Genomic DNA, 7,963 nt, shown 5'->3' with positions numbered 1-7,963 from the left:
AAGGAGCACGTTTTGGGGTGCAGCCCCACAGATCAGCCCCACGTGACACACGGCTGCCCTAAGTTTCACCCACTGCAGCTCTGGGGACAAAGGGAGCAGCTGCAGTGTCTCTGCAGTGCTGAGAGGCCACTGGAAAGCAGGAGGCACCGATTAAGAGGCTTTTGGTGGCTTTAAATAGAATTTACACTTGGAGGCAACTTTCACACTGCTGACGGACGGCAAAACTCGGGCGTAAAGCAGGAACGGGTTCACGTTGTTCCAGTAGCAGTGGGTTATTCTGCAGGCTGGAATTACATCTAACAAAGCAGTTCACAGGAATAAAATTGGGGTGGATAAAGTCCAGTTTCTCCAGCAGTTTCCATCCCCTAACCTCCCAAGTGGAGCAGGAACACCAGTAACTCATGGCAGAGGGTTCTCAGGCTGAGGAAGGGGTAGATAAATACAATTTTTCAACACAGCCAATGGCTCCTGCTGTGCAGAAGGATTTCTTGGAATTACTGCTGGAGAAAACTGCAGAAATGATTGCTTATTTTGTTATTCTCCAATAAGGCTAATGCCTTAAAAAGAGAAAGTAAGATTTGTGTCCAGAGGTGGAAGGTAGGAAGCTAGAGACCCTGCAATATCCCAGCTGAACAATGTGTTCAGCATACCCTTAGAATAAATTCCATGGGATCCCAAGGCACTCTGATATGTTATCAGAGCTGGGGGCATTCTTTCCTGGACATCTGTGTCAGCAGCTGTAGGTGAACACCTGGGGCTCCAGAGATGCCACTCGCTCACACCCTGTCCCTCACACCCTGTCCCTGTCCCTCATCAGCTTTTACCCCCGTGGGACAATCAGTTGGGGCTTTTGAAATAAAATGGGAAATGTGGTGCTTCCTACCTTGGAGTGCAGTGCTGGAGGATCAAATCTTCTTCCAAGTCCCTAGAGAGGAAGAGACATAAAATAGTTTGACCCACATTCACAAGAATAATTATTGACTTAACAAGTTCCAACTGGGTTTTCAAATTAAAGCTCAGCAACAACAGACCCACTTCCCTAAAAAAAGAAAAGGGGAAAATTCAGTGGTTTTGTATGCCAGAAATACCTGTGTGCAAATGTATCCCCTGGAATAGGCACATGTGGAGATTTGTGTGTCTTCCCCCTCTTTAGGAGGGAATTCTTTGGTGAGATACACAGTACAGTGCCTTGGGTTTCTTTTCCCTAAATCCAGTTTGAGCTGTCAGAGGGTTCCTCATCAGACTCAGAGATCCCCACACTCCTCTCCCTGAGTGGCCAGAGGGGCTGGTTCGACACTGGGGATGTTTGACGTGACACCACAGAAAAGGTGAAAGGTGCAGCATTCCTTCCTATTGGAAATGTTTCCTGAGCCTGGCCCAGGAATATCAAATCTCTGCTTTCAGATTCTGTTGATTTGTTTGACTCTATAAAATGTCCTGAGGGACTGAAAACTACAGTGATTCTCCCACTTCCTTAATTTGTAATGTGTTTAAAAATTTGTTGCTCTGTTTTAACACAAATCATCCCAGCTTAGAGGCAAGAGAGGATTTTAAAATCTTTTTAACATTTGGGAATGCTTGGGAGAGGCCAGACCAGCCAGAGTTCAAAGGGTAGAGCTCAGCCCCCTCCTGACACCAGTGGCTTGGGAGTTCTGCACTGAAATGGTGATTCCTCCTTCCAAACCCCTGCCCTGGGGCTGACGGAACAGGGCCTGTGGTCGGAATAAAGAGCCCATACATGTAGGACAGGGGGACAGAGGGAACCATTCAGAGCTGGAGGAATCTGTGGCTCACAGGCTGATACTGAGCAGTAGGCAAAGGTCTGGCATGGACTGGAACGAGCCAGTGGAGATGTGGACATCATTATTTAAAGGACTCTCAACAAATGGGCTGAGTCATTAATGGTTTTAAACTGAAAGAGAGGAGGTTCAGATGGGATTTTGGGAAAGGAATTGTTCCCTGTGAGGGTGGGGAGGCCCTGGCACAGGTTGCCCAGAACAGCTGTGGCTGCCCCTGGATCCCTGGGAGTGTCCAAGGCCAGGTTGGATGGGGCTTGGAGCAAGCTGGGCTAGTGGAAGCTGTCCCTGCCCATGGCAGAGGACAGGATGAAGAAGAGCTGAGAGCAAGGGCTCAATCTGCATGCACCCAACCTGCCCCTGGCACCGCCCAGGGCTTTCCTGCACTCCGTTAGTGCCAGCTGCCCACAGGCCAGCGCTGGCCCAGCTCCACTCGCCAGGTGCCACTGTGGTTTGTGCTGCACCGTAAGACACTCCCTGGCTTTCTCCAGTGCAGCCTCCCTCTCTGTGCAGCCCAGTGTTTCTCCTCCCAGCCCACTTGCTGCTATATATAATCTGAGCGCTGTCTACCTTTCTGCAGAGCGAGCTGGGAGTCGTGCTTCCCAGAAATCGTGAGGCGGCATTCAGAACGCTGACGGTTCCTGGAAAAGCCTTCTCCAGGCTGCTGGCTCTCTTGTCCTTTATATGTCATAGGGTCTCACTCAGGTTAGGTCTGCTGGCAGGACACAAACTGGCAAAGTTCAATAAATGAGAGGTCTGGCTCATACTGGCTCATAAAAATAACATTTGGCCTCTGTATGTCAAACAGATCCTATAGAAAATCGGTTTCTCCTTGCTCAAGTCAGATATTTGCTTGCTGCCATCTGCTCTCTCCTGCCTTCCAGGGAAGAGTTCACCCACCAGCTCATCAATGAGAGCAAAACCACAGACGAATCTGGCTGAATTTTTGTTTCTTCATGGGCACAGCTCATCCTTCCCGTGACCTGAGTCTGTGCTGCAGCAGCGTTCCTCAGGCAGCTCGTGACCTCAGTTATTCCTCAGTTCTCAAAACGTCACTGCCTGTATTTTCAGATGTTTTAAAACCAACTTCCCTTTTTATAGTTCCATCGAAACAGTTTTCTGTCATTTTCTTACTGCTCAGCAGTTTGGGAATGTTTCATTACACAGAAAAGTTATCTCAGGGGCTCAGGCCCCAGGATTTGAGCCCTCCTGCGTTATGGAATAACAGGATCAGAGTGTAACAATGAATCCAGAGCCTGTGAGGCAGGAAGAAAGGGCCGGTTGTTCAAACGCTGCCTCTGCCAGGTCCTTGGGGCATGATTTGGGATGAATCACCCTGTTCTGTGTGCCCTTACCCCATGCCAAGGGTAAGTATGAGATCGCTGCGCTCAAAATAGGAAGAAGCTGCTCCTCCCTCGCGATTCCCGGCAGGTGAGCTGCACCTTCCTATGGCAGGGACAGGATTCCTGCGGGAAGGAAGCTGATGCCACAGGGCAGGAGGCATGTTTGCAATTAACTGATGGTGCAAGTGACAGTGAAGGAATTATTCAGCATTCCCTGGCACAAAACATTCCCTAAGATTTTTCCCACTTCATTTAAAGGGAAAATACAAACCAGCAGTGCCTTAGCTCCAGAGGGGAGAAGGGAGACTCCAAATGGGAACGGTCCAGGTGCTCAGTACTGGGTAGAGCAGTGAGGGTGCCAGGGAGGAGGGAGATGGGTAAGGAGGATTGTGAACATATTTACAGCCATCTGGCACCCTGAATTATCCAAACAATGAGGCTGCTTGAGCGCTCACTGAAACACAGAGAGGGAAGGAAGGAGTTTGTTTGGGCAGAGGATCCTGAGGGCTTCATGCTTTCTGGAATGTCTGGAATGTATGCTTTCTGAAAATGTTCTATATCACGTATAAAATTATTTATGTTACTGGAGATGTAGGGAAATTAAATCAGAAGGAAGTGGAAGGGCTACTCCTTCTGGCATTTTTCCTTCCAGCTTTCTAGAAATCAAGTCACAGGAAAGAAAAGATATCTTGGGAAACCTTGAGTTTCTTGGGAGGCAGCAAGACAGATCAGAAATGAATCAGGAAAGTTTGTCATCACCAAACTTCCATGGTACCCAGTGCAAAGAACAGCATAAACCCACCAAGTTCAGTCAATTCCAACCACGGATTTTCTGTATTTTCTGTCTTCCATTCCTTCCTGTGCTTAACAAAAGTCTTTTCACTCTCCTACCTACATGCTCTTGATGATTCCAGTGCACCACAACTTCTGCAGGGCCTCGCCTCCCAGCACCTTCCGAAAGGTGCTATTTTAAGGAGTCACCTGGACTCTCACGGGTGGAAGGCAGCTCAGAGACAGCCGCGCTCTGCCTCCCCCTCGCCAAAGCCCGCGCCCGTCGCCGGTCGCGCTGTGCCCTCTAGTGCTCGTTCTCCCGGTCCAGGACTTCTGCAACCCGAGTTCACCGGGAGGATTGGGAATGCGCTCCTACGGAGTAGCCGACGCGAGCTTTCCATGGAATTGCAATTATTGAACTGCTTCCCTTCCTTTCTCCGCATGTGGCACAGGAGGAATCACGCGGGCTCTGCAGCAGCGTGTTGGTGCCCGGTTCCCCGTGCAGTGCACGCATGGATTGACAGGAAAATACATCCAAGAACAGCAAACTCGAGTGCCACCTGCTCCCACCCCGGCCAGGCCGCCCTAACTTTGGTCCAGACCTCTTCGATTCACAGTGGAAGCACATTTAGAAATCCACACCCTTAGAAATCCACGTGTGTTGGAGAGAGGAGAAAGAGTGATTTGCGAAGTTTACCAAAGCACTTCAAACACTTGCATTGAGATGCACATGAGAATTCCCAAATTCAACAAGTTTGTGGGCATTTGATGATTCCCATCTTCTCTAGGATTCCTCACTTTGTTCTAGGGAATACCTTTTGCTTTTCAGTGTTGATCTGGGAGTTTTCTTTGTAGCGAGAATGCTCAACATCCATTTAGAAATTCTGCAGCAATTGAAGCCTCCAGCGATCCAGAACTCAGAGCAGAGAGAGGTGAATATTCTTCCTCCTTCCATTCCTCCTGTTGCTTGCAGAGGAATGACGTGGTCTGTGCAGGGATGTGAATGAGGGGGAACTCTGCATGGTTGTGGGAAATCAAGGGCTCTCTCAGGAAAAAACCTCATTAATTTGTGTAGTATGTTAATGTAAGAGATTTCACCAACAAGCAGCCTTCCACGCCCTCCCCCTCAGTAGATCATCAGAGAAAACATTCTCATCTCCACAAGTCTGTGCTTCAAAGCGCACCTCAAACACAGAATTTAACGCCAGAAGCTTTTGGAGCCGCACAACTGTAGCAGGGGTAACGGGGTGGGTGTGTATGGGAGGCGTGAGCACAGCCAGTATTTGGCATTAAAAAGCACTCAATTATATCCTTAAATACACTTATGACTTGCACAAAACAGGGCAAGTTTGAATTCCCAAGGCTGATCCTACAGCTTTTGGTGTGGATCCTCCGACAGTGATGGTGATGAAAGAACAGACTGAAGATGTTCTTGGTTTCCAGGAACACAAATTACCCAATTCACTCCAGCTGGGTTTTGCTGTGACATGGGAGCTCACTCAAAACACACGAACGTAGAAGAAACACCACAGCACACACTTTTAAGCAGGATAATTATGACTCATCACGGTGATGAAGCTGAGAGACACAGATGTGATTCTGAAATGAGTGCAGGAAGGCACTGGCTGCAGGGATGCCTTAATTTAAATAAGCCATTTGCCAGGAGCTCCCTTCCAGCCTTAGATTCCTAATTAAACATGATTCCTGAATGTCCTCAACATTCCCAGGGACTAGGATGTGACCAAGCCCCTCACAAACGGCCAGAAGATATCACTGGTTCCCCAAAGCAATGCTGAAGAGCTCTGGCTGGCTGCTCCTCAGTCATCACTAGATTATTTTATTTTGAATTAACTCTGGTCTAGAAGGAAATGCCCCTCAAACACCCTGTGTGAACACATTACATTCAGATAGGAGAGACCAGCTCCTTTTCCAACATTAACCCACACTCTGGGGTCATATTTTTCCTAGAAGATAATCCTTTTCTCAGTGCCAGGAACTCCCAGCTTTAATGTGTCCTGTGGTTTTCTGCTGGTTTGCTGTTGAGGCCAAACATTTATTTTTGGATTCTCCCTCATTTGTGCCAATTAAATTAGAAGCAGTAGGAAAGACTTTCCTTGGCTATTTTGGGGGGCAATTTTTTATTATTTTTTTAATGAGACACACTCAAAGCAGAAACCGAGCATACTATGAACTGTAATTTTAAAGCTGAAAACCAGAGGAGTGTTCCCCAGGAGACCAAACTCTAACTCCAGTGAGAAACCTCCCAACAGCAGTAGCAACAGGAATTTCCCTGCCCCAGGCTCTGCAGAGGGACATTTTCCATGTCCTGCCTCAAGCAGCTGCTGTCCCTGACACTTTCTGTCCTATCCCATGGGTTTTTGGTACCCCGGGGGAGCTGCGTTCCTGACTCTCCATTTGTGCCAGTCGATCGATGAGCGAACGGAGAACACGAGTGTGGCGCATCTAACGTGACACTGCAACCCCTGGCACAACCGAGAGACTCGGAAATGGATAAAAATAATTCAAGCATCATTTTTTACCTCATAAATTCAGATCTCGTTCTTCGCTTCAGACCTTTGCAATGGGTATGACCAGTGAAACTGGTGTATTTTTAGTATACAGCAGCCCTGCTGCCAAAATCAACAACAGCTCTGTTTGCTGGAAAATGGGGCAGTTTTCATTCTGAGATTTCTCATTATTACTCCACCATGCAGTTCAAAGGATTTTACAGTTTTCTCCAAGGCCAAATTCCTGAATTCATGGGATTCCACGAGAATGTTGGCTTCCCCATTCTCACATAAAAATATAGATGAGTAAAGCTGAAAGTGAGCTGCCTGCGGATTAGGCATTGAGAGATCCTTGGGGTTTATATCCTCAGCAGTACGAGGTTTTTAAAATTAATTTAAATTGAGGGAGAATAAAGGAGCGAAAAGGCTAACTGGTCATTATGGAATGTGCGGGAATGGCAAGAGACAGTTCCAGGAGTTCTTGGTCACATTTCATACCCAAAAAAAACCCCTTTTTTGGAAGTCTGATCTGTGGGAGCCCCAGACCACTCCCCTGACCCAGGCACCTTGGTCACAAAAATAACCCTAAATCCCTTCTGTACTGTGGTTGGGTTGAATTAACCTGGAAATGGGCAATGGGATGTAGGGATGTGATGGAGAAAGGGGAAGATTTGCCTTGGAACACGCGTATGTCACATTGCCCTGGGAAAGCAGGAGCAATTCGGGGACATTAGGAACTACGTGGCAGCAGGAGCTGCTTGAAAACGCACACTTTGGAGTTCTCTTGCTACTGGACTCAACAAAGCAACCTGAGGAATTTTATGAGGAATTTCTTCCTGTTTTCACCCAGTGCATTTGTACCAAATCCTGGCTGAATTTACCCTTCCTCACGCGACGCTGACAGCCACCACCTTCGGGAGCACCGTTTGTATTTTCGGCGTTTTTTTTTTTTCCTCCCCTTGGACTCCGAACCGCGCTGTTTTCCATCGCCGGAATGAAGTTCACACCGCCTGAGGGGGGAAAAGCCTCTCCTGAAGGCTTTGGGGTGGAAACGGGGCATTTCGGGCGGCAGCAGAGGCTGTTTCGGGGTGGCAATGGGACTTGGGGGGCAGATCCCCCCCTCACCGCCGCCCTGAGGGGCCTGAGGGGCCTGAGGGGCGGGGCGCGCCGCGCGCGCGCGGGCGGCGGGAAGGCGGAGGGGCGGAACTGCGGCAAATCTCAGCCAATCAGCGGCGGGGTCGCGGCTCGGCCCCTGCTGCCCGCCGCTGGGGAGCCCCGTGGGCCGCGGTTTCCCGCGCTCGGGGGCCCGCGCGCCCCCTCAGGAGGGCGCCGGGGCTGGGGGAGAGGCGCCCCGAGCCCTGAGGAAGGAAGAGGAGGGGAAGCAGCAGCAGTGGGAGGGGGAGATAAAGGCCGGGGAGGGAGCAAGAAGGGGCGCCACAAGACAAAAGCCCCGGGAGAAGAAGGAGGAGGAGGAAGGAGCAGGACGGAGGAAGCTGCCCGCCGGCACGGCTTCCCCTCACCGCGACAAAATGGAGCGCGGGGGGGG

The sequence above is a fragment of the Anomalospiza imberbis genome, chromosome 29 (assembly GCF_031753505.1).
Source record: "Anomalospiza imberbis isolate Cuckoo-Finch-1a 21T00152 chromosome 29, ASM3175350v1, whole genome shotgun sequence".
In the NCBI taxonomy this organism is placed as follows: domain Eukaryota; kingdom Metazoa; phylum Chordata; class Aves; order Passeriformes; family Viduidae; genus Anomalospiza; species Anomalospiza imberbis.
The sequence above is the reverse complement of the archived record's forward strand: the minus strand, read 5'-3'. Positions refer to the sequence as shown.